This window comes from Ahaetulla prasina, chromosome 1, assembly GCF_028640845.1.
Source record: "Ahaetulla prasina isolate Xishuangbanna chromosome 1, ASM2864084v1, whole genome shotgun sequence".
NCBI lineage: Eukaryota > Metazoa > Chordata > Lepidosauria > Squamata > Colubridae > Ahaetulla > Ahaetulla prasina.
The window spans coordinates 333127426-333149473 of NC_080539.1; the positions used below are offsets into that span (position 1 = coordinate 333127426).

The 22048-nt window shown below is 40.5% G+C and overlaps 1 protein-coding gene across 1 annotated transcript in view; it reads right to left on the bottom strand.

The window, feature by feature from the left end:
• The window catches only part of SYNE3 (spectrin repeat containing nuclear envelope family member 3), a 117811-nt gene that overhangs the window by 7362 nt on the left and 88401 nt on the right, over positions 1 to 22048 (bottom strand). The window lies entirely within an intron of this gene.

Consider the following 22048-nt stretch of genomic DNA (forward strand, 5'->3'; position numbering starts at 1 on the left):
AAGTTCATAGTCTTCTGTTGTCTCCCTCGAGTTCTGCCTTCTGCTGGCTGAGCTGATCAGGAAAAATTGCTTGCATAAATGGCAACAGGTTACAAGCTGCACCTACCCCTTGCTGCCTACTGTAAATAGACTTCAGCAATCTCAGAATAGAATAGAATAGAATAGAATAGAATAGAATAGAATAGAATAGAATAGAATAGAATAGAATAGAATAGAATTTTTTATTGACCAAGTGTGATTGAAGGACTAGGGGAGTCATGATAGGGGAAAAGAAGGACTAGGGGAGACATGGTAGCAGTGTTCCAATATCTCAGGGGTTGCCACAAAGAAGAGGGAGTCAAGCTATTCTCCAAAGCACCTGAAGGCAGGACAAGAAGCAATGGGTGGAAATTAATCAAAGAGAAAAGCAACTTAGAACTAAGGAGAAATTTCCTGACAGTTAGAACAATTAATAAGTGGAACAACTTGCCTGCAGAAGTGAATGCTCCAACACTGGAAGTTTTAAAGAAGAGATTGGATAACCATTTGTCTGAAATGGTATAGGGTTTCCTGCCTGGGCAGGTGGTTGGACTAGAAGACCTCCAAGGTCCCTTCCAACTCTGTTATTATGTTAAGATTGGACACACAAGGAATTTGTCTTGGTGCATATGCTCTCAGTGTACATAAAAGAAAAGATACCTTCATCAAGAATTGTAAGATACAACACTTAATGATAGTCATAGGGTACAAATAAGCAATCAGGAAACAATATCAATATAATATCATAAGGATACAAGCAACAAAGTTACAGTCATACAGTCATAAGTGGGAGGAGATGGTTGAAAGGAACAATGAGAAGATTAATAGTAGTGCAGACTTAGTAAATAGTTTGACAGTGTTGAGGTAATTATTTGTTTAGCAGAGTGATGGCGTTCAGGAAAAAACTGTTCTTGTGTCTAGTTGTTCTGGTGTGCAGTGCTCTATAGGGTCGTTTTGAGGGTAGGAGTTGAAACAGTTTATGTCCAGGATGTGAGGGGTCTATAAATATTTTCACAGCCCTCTTTTTGACTCGTGCAGTATACAGGTCTTCAATGGAAGGCAGGTTGGTAGCAATTTTTTCTGCAGTTCTAATTATCCTCTGAAGTCTGTGTCTGTCTTGTTGGGTTGCAGAACCAAACCAGACAGTTATAGAGATGCAAATGACAGACTAAATAATGCCTCTGCAGAACTGGATCAGTAGCTCCTTGGGCAGTTTGAGCTTTCTGAGTTGGTGCAGAAAAAACATTCTTTGTTGTTCTTTTTTGATGACGTTTTTGATGTTAGCTGTCAATTTTAGATCTTGCGATATGGTAGAACCTAAAAATTTGAAGGTCTCTACTGTTGATACTGTGTTGTCTAGTATTGTAAGAGGTGGAAGTATGGAAGGGTTTTTCCTAACGATCCTTTCCTGTTAGCAAGAGCTCCTGAGAGACACGCATCCAAATGGGGCATTGACATGATCTATACTTGCAGGCTCCTTTCTTTCTTTTTTTATTCCACCTCTGGGAAGGCTTCTTCTGGAGCTTTTCTAATAGCAGGGGCAAGGAGGACACGTCATAGGATGAAATTGGCAGCAGAATAACTGTTCAGAACAGCTGGCAGGCACTCAATGTTCCAAATATTACTCCCTCCCAGAGGAACATTCTATTAAAACTGGTATTGTCGGGCTCCCCATGGGAAAGCGAACTTTTAAAATATACTTTCATATGAGTTCTCTTTTTCCTTGTTCCTTCTTGGCACAATAGCAAATTCTCACAGTCCAAATGAATCATTTACTTGACAGCTCAACTCACATTGGCCACTTCAGCAGGCGTCTGGAATAGACTTCAACTGGCAATGGAGCAAAGCTGCTGCACCGGAAGTGCCTTGCTGGTTCTAAGAACTGTATTCGAGGAAAGACATCGACGCATGGATCACCTATCCATTGGATTCCTCCATCCTGAATCCCACAAAAAGTTATGTTGTATAATTTCCTGGAAGACTCTTAGTATAGAGCAGGGGTCTCCAACCTTGGCAACTTTAAGACTTGTGGACTTCAACTCCCAGAATTCCTCAGCCAGCTTTGCTTTGCTGGCTGAGGGATTCTGGGAGTTGAAGTCCACAAGTCTTAGAGTTGCCAAGGTTGGAGACCCCTGGTATAGAGAGAGCTAGGGTTGCCAACTGATTTCTTTTTTAGCTGAGGCTTTTAATTGAGGGGGGAGCCATCTGTAGCTGTAGGCTACAGGTTATCTGTCCCTGCCTGAGCACCCTGCAACAAGTTCTGCTATATTTCCATACTAGTACAAAATTAATATTTACCCCTACAGACCATACAGCTACATTCATATAGCAAATATGTGCAGCCAAATCTTTAGAACCTAGAATTGCACCAGAGATCTCCAATTCACATTTGGCTATATTTCATTGGATTTAAAAGCAGAAAATTGAGCTGGATTAATTAAGAAATCCTTGAAAAACACTCACCAGCTGTTATCAGCATCGGGATGGAAATTAAGAGATTTTTTTTTTTTTTGGCAGCGCTGTCAGGGATACGCTCCCCTTCTTGCCTACTTCGTTCCTCACAACTCCAGAAGCTAATTAAGAGCAGACTATTCAAGCTTCTTTCAGAAAAGAACATTTCTGACTATGGAAAGGTAAAGTTTTCTTTTCAAGCTAATATTCCAGTATTATAGCAGCAACCCTGCTGCAGTGATGGGTTTCAAATTTTTTTACTACCAGTTCTGTGGGTGTGGCTTGGTGGGCATGGCATGGCTTGGTGGGCATGGCTTGGTGGGTGTGGCAAGGGAAGGTTACTGCAAAATCTCCATTTCCTACCAATCAGCTGGGATTTGGGAGGGAGAGAATAGAAGGGGGTGGGGCCAGTCAGAATTTTTACTACCAGTTCTCTGAACTACTCAAAATTTCCGCTACCAGTTCTTCAGAACTGGTGAAAACCTGCTGAAACCCACCTCTATCCTGCTGCTTATTTTTCTTTTAGGACTGAGAAATACCATCTATCTCACTACATTACCCCAGTTAAATTTTCATATGGATGTTTCTGTCAGTACAGCGTCACCCTAACTAGGTCACCATTTTGGAGGTAACCCATTTTCTCCAGAAAGTACCTGATATCCCATGAATTCTTGTATCTGGAATTCCTAGGGTTACAAGTCATTCAAAGGCCAGCTATCGCTTACTCTTGAATGTGATTTCCCTGCAACTGATGACAGAGTTCTTCATCGTTAACACAGCCATGGCTGCCTCATCCTGGGGTGCAACCACTATGTGTGCCTGCTGTTCAAAGAAGGACTGTCCTTTCTGCCTTTGAGGGAAATGAAGGCAGTCAGTTTAGGATGCTCATTTGTACATGTAGATGTTTCACAAATGATTAACTGTCTGGATCTCTTCACTGCTGCTGTAATGCAGCTTTTACAGTGGATCAAGGATATGTAATTGTGAGCTACTGCCCTTTAGGAAGAAAATAATGCCACACATACATACTCCTTCTGAATGAGACTAGTTTTATCTGGGAAGAACTTTTTAAACAGCATTCCTCAGGAAAGTGGTAAAAAATTGCTTTTATGTAGTTCTTCATTGTTTGAATTCAAGAGAAATAGGGTAAGGTATCAAGTGTGTTTATTAAAGAACGGCTCCCTGGGAACTAGAATATTTGTTCTAATGCTGATCTGAACATTCCTATTTTGTGAGGCTAGAGCCAAACTGATAAAGTTAATCAGATCTGAATGGGGCACTACTTGGAAATCCTTGGGCTAGACTGTAAAATCAAGAAATATCTCAGGAAAAAAGGGTACTAAGAAAACTAATGGACTTGGACATGAAGTCCTCAGCAGAGGATCTCAAATGTGAAGAGAATTTGGAGAGGAAGTGATGTAGTAGATAAGGAGTTGGACTGGTATTAGACATAAGTTCAAAACCACCAACTATAGAAATTCACTGGGTAGCTCAGGTCCATTGGTCTATCTCAGCCAAATCTACCTCACTGGGTTGGGATCACCCATAAATCTCATAAATACTGGTAAATAAATATGCAAGACAGAAATCATTAGAATCAGGATTACAAACAAGTTTTTTTTAAAGAAAGGTTTTAAGAAAAAAGGGTAAAAGAAAATATTTCCCGAAGTCTTATAACAATCATGGCAAGTAACAGGCTAGCTGGCAAGCTGAGGTTTAACAGAGATGGTAAAAGGAGAAGCTGAATGGATATCCAGAGAATTCTGAAAGAATATTCATACTGTTTAGATAGCTGTTTTATATTGACGAGCTATTTTAAAAATAACCCCAAAGTTGGAAGAAAAATCTTCCCATAAACAGTAACAGAGAAACCAAATAACCAAATTTAGTAGGAACTGTCACAAGCACGCAACTTTTAACCCCGCCTCCCCTGAAACGTGGAGGAAGAACAAACACAAGCAGAACAAAAAGCTGAAAGGGACAGTATGGTCCAAACACAGTACATTTCCGGTGGTTGGAAAAGAGAAAAATGAGGCCACTGAGCATGCAGAATGGACTGGGATACTTAAGAGCCAGAACAAAAATACTCCATGCTCTAGCACTTATTATGTGCATAAGCACAAATGTTTCTCATCTTGACACTTGCTAATGGCCCTGAGATTCAGTGGAAGCCTTAGACTCACCCTTAGCTTATTCCATTACCTCTGCATCACTCTCCCTCTGCATCATTGCCTCGCTTTGATAATTTTTAAGCTCTTCTGTCTGGTTTGACTCCCACCTCTTCCTGGATTATTCTTTGTTTGTTCCACTTTTGTTCTGCCGTAGCATTTCCATCTGCTTTTACTTCTGTTTCTTTCGCTTTGCTCAAAAGCTGTCGTTTCACTTTTCACACACGGCCCTTTGGATTAACCATATGCGAGTGATGTTTTAACCTTAACATTTTAGCTCTCACGTTGAACATTTCTCACGTGGTTTAAATTCTTGCTCTTCCTGATCTATTAAGTGCAGCAAACGTTTATGTGCATCTGCTCTGGATTAAGCTTTCTCATTACCATATTAATATTTTTTCTTTTGTGTATTTAGGGACAAGCATTGCCTTTCTCCACCATTTTTTTTCGTGTGGAGTGCTTTTAATAACTTTAGGAAAACAGTTCAGGAGACAGAGGCAACCGTTACATTATTTTCTTCCTCCTCTATTCCTGGCCAAACTCACTTGTCAGCAACAAGGGCTTTATTCCTTCTTATTTTTCTCCTGAACATTTTTTTGGTGGTAATTTTTGAAAACACTGTTTTCTTCAAATCTGGGCTGCAACTGTTCAAAGTATTTGGCAGCTCAAAGGAGGAAATCTTGTAATAGCTCCCTCTCACACATGCACTATCAACCACAGCTTTTGTCCTAGATGAATGGGCTAGAACAGGGGTCTCCAAACTTGGCTCTTGTTAAGACTTGTGGACTTCAATTCCCAGAGTTCCTCAGCCAGCTTTGGTAGCCAGCAATAGTCTGTGCTTGTCATATTAAAGGAATAAGAGCACATTATCTCTATTCTAAACTGAGCTGCAAGATAGGAGAGTTCAGAGCTTTTCAGAGTCAATCCTTCCCACTGCCATATTCTGGTTAGACCAGGGGTCTGCAAACTTGGCTCTTTTAAGACTTTTTTTTCCATTTTTAATTTTTTTATTTATTTTGTCACAACAGTATACGCGAACATTGACATAAAAACAACAACATATCATATAAACATATATATAGGCTAAAATATGTATAAAATATAAAATATAGGCTAAAATATATATATATATAAGCAAAAATATTAATTTGATATAATGAAAGGGAACAATAGGAGAGGAACGGTAGGCATTTTTGTGCTCTTATGCATGCCCCTTATAGTCCTCTTAGGAATGGGGTGAGGTCAATAGTAGACAGTTTTTGGTTGAAGATTTTGGGATTTTGAGAAGAGACCACAGAGTCAGGTAGTGAATTCCAAGCGTTAACAACTCTGTTACAGAAGTCATATTTTCTGCAATCAAGATTGAAGCGGTTAACATTAAGTTTGAATCTATTATTTGCTCTTGTATTATTGCGATTGAAGCTGAAGTAGTCTTTAACAGGAAGGACATTGCAATAGATGATTTTGTGTGTTAAACACAGGTCTTGTCGGAGTCGGCAGAGTTCTACGTTTTCTAATCCCAGGATTTTAAGTCTGGTGGTATAAGGTATTTTGTTGTTTTCAGAGGAGCGGAGAACTCTTCTTGTAAAATATTTCTGGACGCGTTCAATGTATTGATGTCTGAGATGTGGTATGGGTTCCAGACAGGTGAGCTCTATTCAAGAATAGGTCTGGCAATGTTTTGTATGCTCTGGTTAGTAGTGTAGAGTTTTTGGAAAAGAAGCTGCGTAAAATTAGGTTTACTCTTAGAGCATTTTTTGTTATGTAGTTGCAGTGGGCTTTGGCACTTAGGTCATTTGATATAAAAACTCCAAATACAAAATCAAGGTCTTTTTGAAGGGTAGAAGCATTGTTGGTGGTGTTAAATAGTTTGACATCGTCAGCAAAGAGAACACAATAACTTGGCATAAGGTCACAGAGATCATTTATGTATAGTATGAAGAGCATTGGTCCAAGAACGCTGCCTTGGGGAACGCCACTTTTGACAGGAACAGGATTTGATAGAGCGTTGCCAATTTTGACCACTTGATGTCTGTTTGACAGGAAGGCATTTATCCAATTGTGAAGAGGTTCTGAAATGCCATAGGATTTTAGTTTTAGAATAATAATAATAATAATAATAATAATAATAATAATAATAATAATAATAATAACAACAACAATAATATTTTAATTTGTATACCGCCTTCTACCGAAGGACTCAGGGTGGTGAACAGGCAGAATAAAAACAGCAATCAAATACATACAATAAAATATCAAATTAAAACACTTATTAAATTTAGCCCGCATTTAAATACCTTTAAAATCCAAAAACCTAATTTAAAAATTTTAAACCCTAAAAACAACTAAAAAGTTCTATGCCAGTCCTGCACGGGTAAATAAATAGGTCTTCAGCTCGCGGCGAAAGGTCTGAAGGTCCGGAAGTTGGCGAAGTCCAGAGGGAAGCTCGTTCCATAGGAGAAGTTTATCATGTACTACTGAGTCGAAAGCTTTGCAGAAGTCTGTGTAGATTGCATCTATTGCTTTGCCTTGATCAAGGTTTGTAGTCCATATGTTTTTGCAGTGGAGAAGTTGTAAGTTACATGATAATTTTTTTCTGAAATCAAATTGTTTATTAGAGAGTAGGTTCTTTGTTTTTAGGTGGAGGGTAATGGATTGGTTGATGATAGATTCCATTACTTTGCAGGTGACGCAGCATAGAGAGATTGGTCTGTAATTTTCAACTAGGCTGGGATCTCGTTTTTTGAAGATAGGGATGACTGTGGCTAGAGACCAAAGTTTGGGAAGGGAACTAGTCGTGAAAGCTTTATCAAAGATTATGCTTAGGGGTACTGCTATATTAATTGAAAGTTTTTTTAAGAAGTATGCACATAGTCCATCAGGCCCAATAGATAAAGATGGTTTCAGGTTGCGAAGAGCTTTTTCAACATTATCTTCTGTGAAATCTATATGTGTTAAGTCGTTGTACTCATTGTTAGTATGATTGGGGAATGTCGGGTAGGAGCCATCACTGGTAACAAAGACTGAGCCAAAGAATGTGTTAAAGAGGTGTGCTTTAACTGTTTCATCAGTACATTCTTTGCCGTTAGATTCTTTTAGTGGTGGGATGGATCTTGTTTCTTTAAGTTTATTGTTCACAAAATTATAAAAAGCATGATTGGAATTTGTGCGTAGAAGGTCTTCTTCTTGCTTGGTGTGGTAAATGGTGCATTCAGTTTTTATTTGGTTGCAAATATTTCTGTAGCGGTTTTTGAAATTAGCTACATAGCCCCTTTTGTTTCTTCTCCAGAGGGATTTTTTTTTTTTTGGATTTAAACTTTTTTATTGATATAGGTAATTTTTTAAATTTTTTAAATTTTATTTTGGTGGTGATTTGTGGTACGTATAGTTTGATGATTCTATTGATTTCAAGTAGGAATACTTTATAATGGTCTTCGGCAGTGATGCAGGTTGAGAATAGATTTTTGCCAGTCAAGAGATGAGAGAACGTTGTTTATAAGGTCATAGTTGGCTTTTTTAAAATTGTAGCTAGGAGTACCATTATTATGACGATTTATGTAAGGGCGTATATTGAGACAAAAGTCTATCATGCAGTGGTCACTGTTTGAAAAGGGTTCTTTTATTTGTATTCCATAAATTGAGTTCGTGTTGTTACAAAAGATGAGGTTGAGGCAGTTGTTGAGTCTTGTATTGTTACTAGTTGTTCAAGACCTAGGTTTGTAACGGCGTTGTATAGTGTAGTGTGGATTGGTTCAGTTGTACATTCATTTGTTATCCAGTTTATAGAAGGTAGATTTAGGTCACCCAGGAAGATGAGAGGATATGGACAAGAGGTAGCCCATGTTAGCAGTGAGGTTAACATATTTGCATGATCGATGTCGTAGTCAGGGGCTCTGTAGCATAGTAGGAATCTAAGTGTGGTGTTAATGGATAGGTCACATAGAATAGTTTCAGGAAGAGAAAGTTTATGAGCAATTTGAATATTTTTTAAGTTCAATGATTTTTTGTAAAAGATAACTACTCCACCACCTCTGCGGTGTTCACGATCTGATCGAAAAACTTGATACTCTTTGTTTGAAATAATGGAATCAGGGATGAGTTCAGCCATGTTCATGTTCATGTTCAGCCATGTTCAGCCATGTTCAGCAAAGCTGGCTGAGGAAGTCTGGGAGTTGAAATCCACAAGTCTTAAAAGAGCCAAGTTTGCAGACCCCTGGGCTAGAAGACTCAAGTGCCAGTCCCATGGTGCAAAATTGGGAGCTGATAGGTTGGTTTCCAGCTCCAGTTCAGAGAATGATCCCATAAGGTTCCACAGGGAGAGCACAGATCTTTTGTCCCAAAGGTGCTTTTTCCAAAGGACAACGAGATTTTCTTGGGGTTTTTTTTCTTTGAAAAGGTTTTGCTTCTCATCCAAGAAGCTTCTTCAGGATTGAGAAGCGAAACATTCTCAAAGAAAAAAACCGAAAAAGTCCAATTGCCTTTTGGAAAAAGCACCTTTGGGACAATCATCACCTGGATGATTTAACAATCTCCATAGACACTTACAGATCTTCTGGAACCAAAAGTACTGTCCAACCCAGCACTGCTGACTTCAATCAGAGTCATTTCAACTCATTTTCAGGAAGTGTCCCAACATTTCTCTTCCCTGGGCAAAGCACCTAGGGAACCGAAGAACAAGGTGTAAATAGGCCAAACCTGTGGAGTCACAGATAATATCTTTGGTGTTTGTTTCTTACCTTGATTTGTGAAAAATTCTTACATACAAATCATCCAGTGGTGAAATCTGAACCGGTTTATTACCGGTTCATTGGCTACACATGCACGCTGAGCGCCAAACACACGCTGCCTGCACACATGCACGGTGCACACCACGCACCAAATGTGAGATGCGCGTACGCAGTGCATGCCAAAAGAAGGCATGGGGTAAGTAGAACAGTGCGCGGGGGGGGTGATCAGCTGTTGCATGCAATCTTTTTATTTATTTATTTATTTATTTATTTATTTATTTATTTATTTATTTATTTATTTATTTATTTATTTGCATTTATATCCCGCCCTTCTCCAAAGACTCAGGGCGGCTTACACTATGTCAAGCAATAGTCTTCATCCTATTTGTATATTATATACAAAGTCAATTTTATTGCCCCCAACAATGTGGGTCCTCATTTTACCTACTTTATAAAGGATGGAAGGCTGAGTCAACCTTGGGCCTGGTGGGGCTTGAACCTGCAGTAATTGCAGGCAGCTGCTGTTAATAACAGACTGTCTTACCAGTCTGAGCCACAGAGGCCCTTTTAAAAGCAGTTTTTTACAACCTATTCAGCCTATTTAGCCTAAAAAATGCTTTAACAAGTAAAAAAAAAAAGGCTCTGATAATCACAGCTAAACCGTGCGATCGTCAGAGCCTTTTTTTTACTTTTAAAAGTATTTTTTACAACCTATTCCTACCATTAGGGTAGGAAAAGTGAACAAGCTGGAAAGAAACAGCAAGCGGGCGACCAGGTGACCGGGTGATTGGGTGCGCATGGGCAGGGGGCCCTGGTTCTCCGAACCACCCGCTGCCATCACTATCAGATTGGCTGATCTGGTCCGAACTGGGAGCATTTCACCCCTGAAATCTTCCAGCCGATGCTCCATATAAGCACCATTTATTTAAAGGACAGTCTGAACTCAAGAATTTAACACACTTCACTTGCTTCAGAAGTAAAAGAGGGTATTTAAAATTTAAAGCAGCAAAAATGGTGTTTAAGGAGAACATTCCAGCATAGGCCTGTATGTAAATTATAGGCGGCAGACTTTTTATAGCAAGAAAGCTTATTCAAAAAACAATTTGGCTTCACTTGGTTGTTACACAGAGGTTGACCATAGAATTGTTAGATTAGAGTTGCGTTATGAGTGACCCCTGCTTTTTATAGTCATGGTGGCTGAGTGGTTAAAATGTAGTATTGTGGGCTAATTGTTGTGTCTGCGCCCCCCCCGAGCCGGGCCCCCTGCCAGAAAGTGACTCGGAAAGTGAGGGGGAAGGGCCATCAGGACTTCCCTGGCTCAGTTCCAGGAGCCAGAGGCAGGCCAGGTGGAGGAGATAACAAGGCCTCCATCCCCTGACTCTTCCCCCACCCCAGGCCATGCCTCCAGACCCAGCTGATGGCAATCAGGCTGGCTGGACCCTAGATTTCGTAGGCAGGAGCGGTGGAGACAACAGAAGCAGGGGTGGGGCAGGCCTAGGAAGTGCTGAGTCATGGAGCCACACCCCACAGGATATAAAAGCAGCAAGGGTTGCTATACCACTTCGTGGCAAGCAAATCAACTGCTCAGAGGGAGAGAATTAGAGCTGAAGTACTGTTTGTTCCTGGTTTCCTTGTTGACTCATTGGCATCAAGAGAGATAATGGAGACACTTGGCATACGCTCGCTAGTTTGCTGCCAGAGCTGATAGTTACCGGCTAATTAAGTCATCGCTCGTGTCTCCCGGACTGAAGAGGGGGACAGAACACTAATTCTGTCAGCTGTCGACTGCCAGCAGTTCAAATCTCACCAGGCTCAAGGTTGACTCAGCCTTCCATTCTTCCATGGGAGATAAAATGAGGACCCAGATTGTTGGGGGCAATAGGCTGACTCTGTAAACTGCTTAGAATGGGCGGCAAAGCGCTATGAAGCAGTATATAAGTCTAAGTGCTATTGCTATTTATCTATTTTATTTATTAGTCCTGTCACATTTTTAAGGGCAATCCAACACCAACATTAGGGTACTCTTCCAAAGGGTTTAGGGCAGTTTTCTGTGGCCAACTCACCATGGCCATTTCACCATGAGACAACTCTCCACAGCCAACCCACCATGGAACAACTCACAGCAGACAATTCCATGTGGGATAACTCAATGCAATAAATGTTACCTGCCACCGCTTCTTTGACATTATTTTCATTGACAAACGTGGAAATAATGTCAAAGAAACAGTAGAATAGAATAGATTTTTTTTTTATTGGCCAAGTGTGATTGGACACACAAGGAATTTGTCTTGGTGCATATGCTCTCAGTGTACATAAAAGAAAAGATACGTTCATCAAGGTACAACATTTACAACACAATTGATGGTCAATATATCAATATAGATCAATATATCAATATAGATCAATATATAGATCAATATATCAATATATCAATATAGATAAGGATTGCCAGCAACAAGTTACAGTCATACAGTCATAAGTGGAAAGAGATTGGTGATGGGAACTATGAGAAGATTAATAGTAGTGAAGATTCAGTAAATAGTTTGACAGTGTTGATGGAATTATTTGTTTAGCAGAGTGATGGCCTTCGGGAAAAAACTGTTCTTGTGTCTAGTTGTTTTAGTGTGCAGTGCTCTATAGCGTCGTTTTGAGGGTAGGAGTTGAAACAGTTTATATCCAGGATGCGAGGGGTAAATATTTTCACGGCCATCTTCTTGATTCGTGCAGTATACAGGTCCTCAATGGAAGGCAGGTTGGTAGCAATTATTTTTTCTGCAGTTCTAATTATCCTCTGAAGTCTGTGTTTTTCTTGTTGTAGTAATAATAATAAAAAAAAGAATAACATTCAAACTCCACATAGAATTTTCTGTGGCGGGTGGGCCACGGCGAGTTGCTCTGAGGTGAGTTGGCTGTGGTGAGAAGGCTGTAGTGAGTTAGCCTGTAGCCTTCTCACTTACAGTGGTGGGAAGGCTACAGTGAGTCAACTCACCATGGCCATCATGGCAAGATGGCCATGGTGAGTTGGCCATGGAGAATTGTCCCATTCTGCTTCCAAATGCTTTCATCACATCAAATGAAGACCAAAAGAGGCACTTTCTCAGTGCTTGTGCTTTGTGGAATTCTCCATGTTAAGGAAGCTCCTCTTGCACTACCCAACTTGCCATTTTTCAAGCACTCTTCCACTTTGAAGTGCTTTCATTTGGTGCCCTGGATTTAAATTACTCCAATCTTATAGGTTCTATAAGCCCCTGGAAAGATGGCTGACAGAGAATCTATAAATCTCTGCACCGTTGACTGTTCTAATGAAAATGTTTACTGCAAGTTCCCATGAAACCTCTTTTCAGAGGTTACTCTACAGGCCCATAAGCAGGTAGCTCTGGAGTTTAGCCAGCTGCTGTAATATCCATCTGTTCCCTTTGCATTCTCATTTAACTATCTGACCGCTTACCAGTTCTCCCATCATGGCCACATGTTGCATAAATATTTACTGTGGATGATCTGAAGCAAGACAAAGAGTGTTTATTTTTTTAAAAATAAATAAATAAAACAAAACACCCAAAGCCTACATTTGGACATGCTTCTTTTAAAGACATAAACTCGGGTGTGTTTATTTCATTGGAAAGCCCAAAGCCAAGTGCCTGCTGTTGACTTGGCTGGAAGGCTTGTCTGGTCTAATGCAAATAAGATCTGGCACTTAGAAGAGAACAGATGATGAAGAAAGGGAAAATTTTGAGCATCATCAGAAGTGCTTTGTTGGGTATGAAGAGAAACTTCCTCTTGTGCTTCCAAGTTATCTCCAGGAACATTTCCTCCAAGTTAAACAATTTCAGAGGAGCCGGAATGCCTGTTTCATTTCAATTTTAGCCAGACCCCCCCTTCCCCTTCCCCCTCCTCCCACTTCCACTGTTACAACTTGCTCCAGTGTATCAAAGTTAAATGTTTATAAAATACATTTATCTAGTTGCTATGCTTGCATGTCAGGCACTTGATCCATCAAAAATGACAACAGATACACAGACACAGTTAGTAGTCAGTTCTTATGGATCAAGTCACATATACGCACACACTCGTCCGTATGTGTGTATAAATAGTACATGGGTCACAGATCTTCTCCCCACATTAAATTCTATCCCCCCTCCTTCTCTGTTCCCCTTCAGTTCTAATTGTGTTGGGAAATATCTCTTCTGTAAGCTGCAGCTAAATGAATTACTGCCACAGATGGCCTAGAGAGATTTCATACATGCTGCACTTCATTTGTACAATAATATAAAAGGAGGAGAGGGGGAGAGAACCCATAACTCTAATCTCATGTGGGTATTATCAGTGACAGCAGATCAGGCACTGCCAGGTCCACTTGCAAGCTGCACGATACTAAACTAGCACATGACTCATCATTTAATATTGCTGAACATGAAAAATAGCATATGAAGCCCTATCACACAGGAATACTTATAGGTAGTCCTTGATTTACGACCACAACTGAGCAACATCTCTGTGGCTAAGTGAGACATCTGTTAAGTGAGTTTTGCCCCATCTTACCACAGCTGTTAAGTGAATCACTGCAGTCGTTAAGTTGGTTGAATAAATGGATGGATGGGGAAAACAACTGCCCTCTTCTTTATAAAATACTCAACTATAAATTCTCCAAATGGATTGATCCATGCCTAACCAGATGTGGTTTCATATCCATGGGACCTGCTTAGGCTTGTAAAATACTACATCAGAATCAGAATAGAGTTGGAAGGGACCTTGGAGGTCTTCTACTCCAGGCCCCTGCTCAAGCAGGAGATCCTATATCATTTCAGACAGGTGGCTGCCCAGTCTTTTCTTAAAAAACCCCTAGTGATGAAGCACCCACAACTTCTGAAGGCAAAGCTGTTCCACTGGGTAATTGTCCTCATTATTAGGAAGTTTCTCCTTAATTCCAGGTTGCTTCTCTCCTTGATTAGTTTCCATCCATTATTTCTTCTCTTGTCCTCTGGTGCTTTGGAAAATAAATTGACCCCCTCTTCTTTGTGGCAGTCCCTCAGATATTGGAACTGTGCTATCATGTCCCACCTAGTCCTTCTTTTCTCTATGCTAGCTAAACACAAATCCCTCAACCGCTCTTCATATGCTTTAGACTTCAGACCTTTAATCATTTTAGTTGCCTGAGTGCATGAGTAACGTAATGTGCTGAATGCAGTAATATAATGACTGCTACAGGGTCTTGCTCAGCCTAAAATAGCTGCTATTGTAATATAACTAATAACAAAATAGACATTGATCAGAATGCCTCCCCACCATTAGCCTCTCCTTCTTGCTTCAAATACTTGCTTCAGATGTTGTTATCTACCTGCATCACATTTCTAGGCAGGTGAATATTTCTGACAAATTACGGAGCTATGAACATTTATGGAGTTTGGGAAGCCCAGATTTAGACAACAGGAGTGTGAAAGCTTTTAATGTTTTATTCACATCATCATCAATCTCAATGTTTTATGACTCAGATGCAAAGAAAGCATATAAAAAGTCAGTGGTTCATAATTTGCCCAACAATGCCTTTTGAAAAAAGAGAAGGGAAAGTGTTCCTATTAAACAGCCTGTCTCGTACCGGGGCTCTGATGTAGGTCACAAGCAGACTTCCCCTTGGAAAATAAAACGAAACCATTCATGATGCAATCACATGGTATGCCTATTATGGCTTAACTTTATGCATTTACCTTTTAATCTTGCAATCCACCCAGACAATTTTTGCTATCAGGCAGTCTAATAAAGACTCAACTAAGTGAAAATACGTTTTCAATTCGAGCTGAGCACTAGACTGTCCAGCTGTCTGCACCTGATGTGGGCAATTTGATTTGAAAGCTCAGGGATTGATGCTGAAGCATCATGGCAGGGTTTTTTTCTGGATTTTTTTCCCCTCCATTGGATTTGTGAGTGAAATTTGAGAGATTTGGTTTTTTCCCCCCCTTTTAAACCAATTTCTCTTGACTGTGGATTCAGTTTTCCCATTTTCAAGTTATTTGGGTCATCTTTTGGCTTTGGAACCTTGTTTTGTTTTCCTGTCTCATTTTTGTTTGCACCTTTTAGGCTTTGCATTACAACTATTTTGCTTTTAGTCCTGCAGATTCTTTTAAAATTGAAATGAGTGATGGTAGAGAAAGATATGTATCCCCCCCCAACAATTAGTACCTCTGGTGGCTCAACAGACTAAGCAGTCTGTTATTAACACAGCTGCTTGCAATTACTGCAAGTTCAAGTCCCACCAGGCCCAAGGTTGACTCAGCCTTCCATCCTTTATAAGGTAGGTAAAATGAGGACCCAGATTGTTGGGGGCAATAAAAGTTGACTTTGTATTTAATATACAAATGGATGAAGACTATTGCTTAACACAATGTAAGCCGCTCTGAGTCTTCGGAGAAGGGCGGGATATAAATTAAAAATAAAAAAAAAGTATCTGCCTGCATTCAGAGACAGTGATATTGAGGCATAATTTGCAGGGCTAAGTATCTTTATAAATTAATCCATATGTTACACTGTTTTGTAAAATTTAACTATGGGAAAAGGCAGTGTGCATTTCAAAATGGGTGGAGTTTTGATTGTGCCATCGTTGCTGCCATCTTTATTATTTTTTAATCTTATTCTGCAGACATCCCTGGAAAAGGGCAAGGAGTTTAAAGAGGCACTGATTACTGACATGCATTCAGTCAATTCTTTGGTTTATGAGATTTCAACAGGCACCATCTTTAAAAGACATGTTTCCCAGTAGAGACAAGAAACAACCTGAAAGAAGATGAAAAATTAAGTCATAAAATTTATGCTATGTACATGTTCTACAGGTGTTTTGTTCTCCCATGGAGAACAATGTATGCCTGGTTATTGGGAGCTATCATACTGATATCAAATATATTTTCAAAAATGATTTTAGTTGTCTCTTGAGAAATGCGCCGAGGTGGCGCATTGGCCGAAGAGCCGAGGTGGTGCAGTGGTTAGAGTGCAGTACTGCAGGCTACTTCAGCTGACTGCTAGCTGCAGTTCAGCAGTTCAAATCTCACCAGGCTCGTGGCTGACTCAGCCTTTCATCCTTCCAAGGTAGGTAAAATGAGGACCCAGACTGCTGGGAGCAATATGCTGACTCTGTAAACCGCTTAGAGAGGGCTGTAAAAGCACTATAAAGTGGTATATAAGTCTATTGCTATTGCTATCCACAAGATGTATGACATATGATCAATGTCATATCTATTTAATATCCCAGAAGGTTTTTGGTAGGTTATCAAATTCACTAGGTTTTATAGGCTCTAAAGCAGGGCTGTCAAACTTGCAGTTTGTGGGCCAGATGCATCAGTTGCTGGCCACACCCACGCTCAGTTTAGTGAACAGGAAAAAAGTCACAATACTTCACGTGATGCTGCCCTGACAATGCGAGTTTCACACCCCTGTTCTAACGCAATGTTTCTCAACCTTGACAACTTTAAGATGAGTGGACTTCAACTTCCAGAATTCTCCAGACTGGCTGGGGAATTTTGGGAGTTGAAGTCCACCCACCTTAAAGCTGCCAAGGTTGAGAAACAATGATCTAAAGAATGTATCCTCTATTTGATTTACAATGGCTATACTTAGTGGATGTCAAGAACTTTTAAAGTCTGGAAAATAACAACTGCTTGTCACAATCTGCACTTGCCATACTTAAGCTCTTCCATCATGATAAAGTATCTCAAAGTCAATAGTAATAAAACTGCTGATGAGAAGTGTAACACCATTTAGGTAGCTTCCAAATGTTCCCCAGATGGCAAATGCTTCCCATCTAGGATCTGCTGCCCGTCTCCATTTTCATTTCATTGTGTTATCTCTTTGGAAGCCAGGAAGTCCCCACAGGTTGGGCAGATCATCCATCATCTTTTGTTTTCTTTTTTTAAAATATATCATCAATAGTTGAAGGGAAGGAAGGGGAGAAAGTGACTTTGAAAGTTCACGAAGACTTTCTTTGGTTCAACTAAAAGCCTTTAGGGGATCCGTTGGAAAAAAAATATATTCAGCTATACTCTTATATTATTTATGTGTTAAAACTGCCAATCAGGAAACAGTCAGCTAAAAGATTAGTTCTCCTTTTATTTGCTTGTACAGTAAAGGGAAAAAAATGAGGCATGAAATGCTTAGTTGCAGTTGTAATGCACAGCAGATGGGAATAATACATATTTATAGATACTGTTAACCACATCTCTCCCACATTATTCTGATGAAGTACATGCACACTCTTGGAAAAAAAATTAAACAGCCCATTAGAACAATTTATGAACAAAGCTTCCACTGAGGGAGCTGTACGAAAAGGTCTACAGCCGATAGAGTGCAGTCCAGCTGATACCATCTGTTTGGTGTATTTGCTGAGGATTATATTACAAGCCTTGGTAATGCCACAAATTTGACAGGGAAACTGGATGAGATTTCAGTTTCATTCTTTGTCAGTAAGATAGGTTTTTCTTGGAACGGCTTTTTCTACCATTGGAAGCAGAGTTTTTCCTCTGTGCAGAATCACGAGAAATAAACAAAGATTAAAGGGTGGGAGGCTCTAACTTCTCCACCTTAAATGTTTCCTGGAAAATGCATCTATTAACTCCCTCCACTCCAGCTACGATCAGGTGGCCAGCGCTACATGATTCTGAGCATCACTGCAGTAGGAACAGCACCAACCCTTATGGCTGCCAGTCAACATAGAGGGGAAGCATTCATTAGGAGCCGCCCTCTTTGGCAAACGTGCCTCCCCCCCCGCCCCCCATTCAATCCACTTGCCTAGAATTAGCAGTGAAGGTACCTTTTGGACAGATTGGAAGGACGCACGCAAAAGTTTCAGCACTCAAAACCACTCTTTCAAAGAAATTCCATTTTGAGAAAGAAATCCAGAGGCTTGATAAATTATATGACTAGTGCACAAGACATGGGCCTAAAACTGGTTGCCTGCCTTAAGTCTTATATGGTAAGTCAGCTTAGATGTGGTGAATGTTTTCATGCTTCAGCCCAGGTAGAAGTGTTCTGGAGCAGGGGTCTCCAACCTTGGCAACTTTAAGCCTGTCGGACTCCAACTTCCAGAATTCCCCAGCCAGCAAAGTTGGCTGGGAAATCCTGGGAGTTGGAGTCCGACAGGCTTAAAGTTGCCAAGGTTGGAGACCCCTGTTCTAGAGAGAGGGGAGGAAGGCGGGAGGGAGGGAGGGAGGGAGAGAGAGAGAGATCTGCCCTTCTCACCTACCACCTCCATCCCCACTGCCACCAAGGCCTTATTGGACCAGGAATCTACAGTGTTCATGTAACTCCACAAGACAATTAGTAATAAACTGATAATTTATGAGGATCTGTGAACGAAGGAATACTTTTAATTAACCCTATGGCTCTCCTCCCCACCCTCACAAACAACTGGTTGACAGGATTGCATGGTTTTTCCTGCTTAGTCCTCACTGCTGTGTGTGAAGCAGTGGGTACAAGTAAGACTCTGCAAAAGCAAAAAGGTATGGCCAATAAAAACCCAGATAGCATTCCCACTCATGCAAACAAGAACCTCATTGTTCTGGCATCTGGTTTCTGGGCATCCAAGCCTCCCCCTCCCTCCCCAAAACACATACACCGTGAAAACAAACACGAGCAGACAAGGGAGGGATTTTCTTGCTAGAGTATCGCCAGTGAAATCAATTCACAGAACTCCATTCCCAGATTTTTTTTTTTTAAAAGAATCAAAGAAAGGTCAGGGGAGAAAAAAAGGCAATTTAGTTATTTCTTGCTGGAAAAGAACAGGCCGGCATCTGCGGGCTTGAATTGGTCTGCTTTTGGCTGAGAATTGGCAATTACGGACAGAAAACAAGGTGGATGGCCAGCTTGCCTGCCTGCCTGCCTGCCTGTTCTCTGCCAAGAAGCAAAGAACAAGATACCCTTTGACAATATCTGAGTGTGTACTGGGCTGTCATGGTGTAAGCCCTGCCCTGCAGCAGTGTCACGAAGCAGGCATATAGCAAAAGTGCTTGCGTACCTTGTCCCGCTTTGTTAGCGACACCCCTGGCAGGTAAAGAAAGTACTGCAGGATTTATGGAGGGATTGTAGAATGAAAATATGGGTGGTGTAAAAATAGCCCTGGTCGTCATGCATTACCCTGGATTTCAGGAAGTATGGACTTCTTTTGAGGAATACCCCTGATTCAAACAGTTCAGTTTAATAGAGATGTGCAGCAGTGGTGGGATTCAAAAAATTTTACTACCAGTTTTGTGGGTGTGGCTTGGTGGGTGTGGCATGGCATGGCATGGCTTGGTGGGCATGGCAGGGGAAGGATACTGTAAAATCCCCATTCCTTCCCCACTCCAGGGGAAGGTTATTGCAAAATCCCCATTTCCTCCCGATCAGCTGAGACTCGGGAGGCAGAGAATAGATCGGGGTGGGGCCAGTCAGAGGTGGTATTTACCGGTTCTCCAAACTACTTAAAATTTCCACTACCGGTTCTCCAGAACTGGTAGAACCTGCTGAATACCCACCTCTGATGTGCAGTGAGCAGACTATATTGGCAAAGTTTGCACTACGTTTAATGGTTTTCTTTTTCAGATCTCTTCCCAGTTCTACAATCAAGGCAAAAATCCACAGGACAAAGTAGACAGCAAAATACTATTCTGACATTTTGATTTACCTTGGCTACTACAGCTAAATTAATAAGAAATGACAGTAGGAACTGAACATTCTTAGCTCTAAGAAACAGCTCAGTCTACCATGAACTGAACTATAACTACTTGATCTCAGTGATGGCCATGGGTTGGCCCTCCACAAAAAAGATGCTGTAGGAGGATTTTTGTGAGAAATAGCCAGAGCTGAGTTTAACTCAAACAAGACTTTGCCTAACCAGGAACAACTGTATGCTGATAATGTCTTGCAGGTAAAATAGTACTGATCAGTTATTCTCTGTATAGAATGGTAGAAATGTACTTTGCAAGATTAAATCACCATCTAAGAAATATGCATGATTTAATTACTATTAGGTAGAATGTAGAGTTTCCACTTTCCTCCCCATTTATCCACAATTCATGAGTGTGACAACATCCAGGCAGACTGGAATTCTAGGTACATTTATCTGGGACTAAGTTTTACTAGAGAATGTCCAGTGAAGTTGGCACAAAGGCAATTAGCCATATGGAACTCCAAAAACATCAGTATTGTAACTGTGAATCTTAGAGTCTTGACCAGGCAGAAGGGAAAACATGTACCAAGAAGCAAATTTAACTCTGCCATTGTGCAGTTAAAGGGGAAATGCATGGCATTTTTTTTTAAAGTTTATAAAGAATTATATATTATTATTTGCCTGGCATAGATAGATAGGCCGTGTGTGTGTGTGTGTGTGTGTTTGTGTGTGTATACATGTAGATAGATGTAGATGGACTGTAGGCATACATCTTGTTTTGATGAAGTTTGTCTTTGGGCTCAATAATGAACTGTGGTCAGGTATCAAAAGTATGGAAATAACAGGCTCAAATGTTCAATAAATGAAAGGGTGAAGCATTTTAGGAGGAATTCCATGTGGGTGTCTAGCTATCAGAATTAAAGAAGAATGTTCACTCTCACTTGCCCAAGGAATTACTTATAAGCTGGTTCTCTAGGTGTGGCCAATTTTCATTATTATACTTTGTGTTTTACTCTCAATTTGTTTGGCATTCACACTTCATAACTGACATAAAGATGGTTAGGTGGGCAATCTCTCATGTAAACTGCTAGAATCACTCAGTTTTTTAATTGGACAAGATGACTCAATGGTACAGCAAAACATGTGGGAAAAGGCAGGATGCACGTTAATCCTGTTATCCTTTTTTTTCTCTGCATTGCAGATTTAAACAATGGTTGCTAGTTCGTGTCTCACGCTGCTGCATTTGAAAGAAAACGAGGAAATAATTTGAGTAAGGAAAGTGCATCCAAAAGGTACTGTAACTTCTGAAACGAGTATAGTACAAATTCTGTCAACAGGCAATTAACATGTTACTCATCCAGCACAGAGAAAAGCAACAGATAAATGGTTGGTTTGCTGCTCACAATTCCAGATGATTTCCGAATAAACTTAAAAGCCCAAGGCCTCATTCAGACTCTTGGAGGGTCACATCCAAGGGTGAAATGCACCTGGTTCGGACCGGATCGTGCGATCCGGTAGTGATGGGAGCGGGTAGTTTGGAGAACCAGTAGCAAAAATCCCTGCTCAACCCCACCCCCCGCCCATGCCCACCCAATCGTCCGGTCCCCACTTGCTTACTTGCTGCTTCTTTTGGGCTCACTCCTGCCTTGCTTTGCTTTGGCTGTTGCAATCAATTGCATTAGCTAGCAACTGAATCTGCCTGCCTGCAATCCATTTCATCGGTGAGCAACTCAATTTGCCTGCCCTGTCCCTTGAATTGGGTAAGTAACTGGGGGGATGGAGAGCTTTAAAAAAATAGTTAATTGGATTTCTTTTAAGAGTGTTTTTTTTAGACATAGCAATTAACTTTAAATTGCTATGTCTAAATTTAAAAGGAAGTTTTAAATTTAATTGCTTCTATCTAAAAATATAAATAAAATAAAATAATAAAATATTCGTGCAGCTTTCTGAGATTTGGTGTGTTTCTGTAGCGTTTCACTCTAACTACACAAACACACAAAATCTCATAAAGCTGTATGTGGCATTGTGTGTGTGTGTGTGTGTGAGAGAGAGAGAGTCAG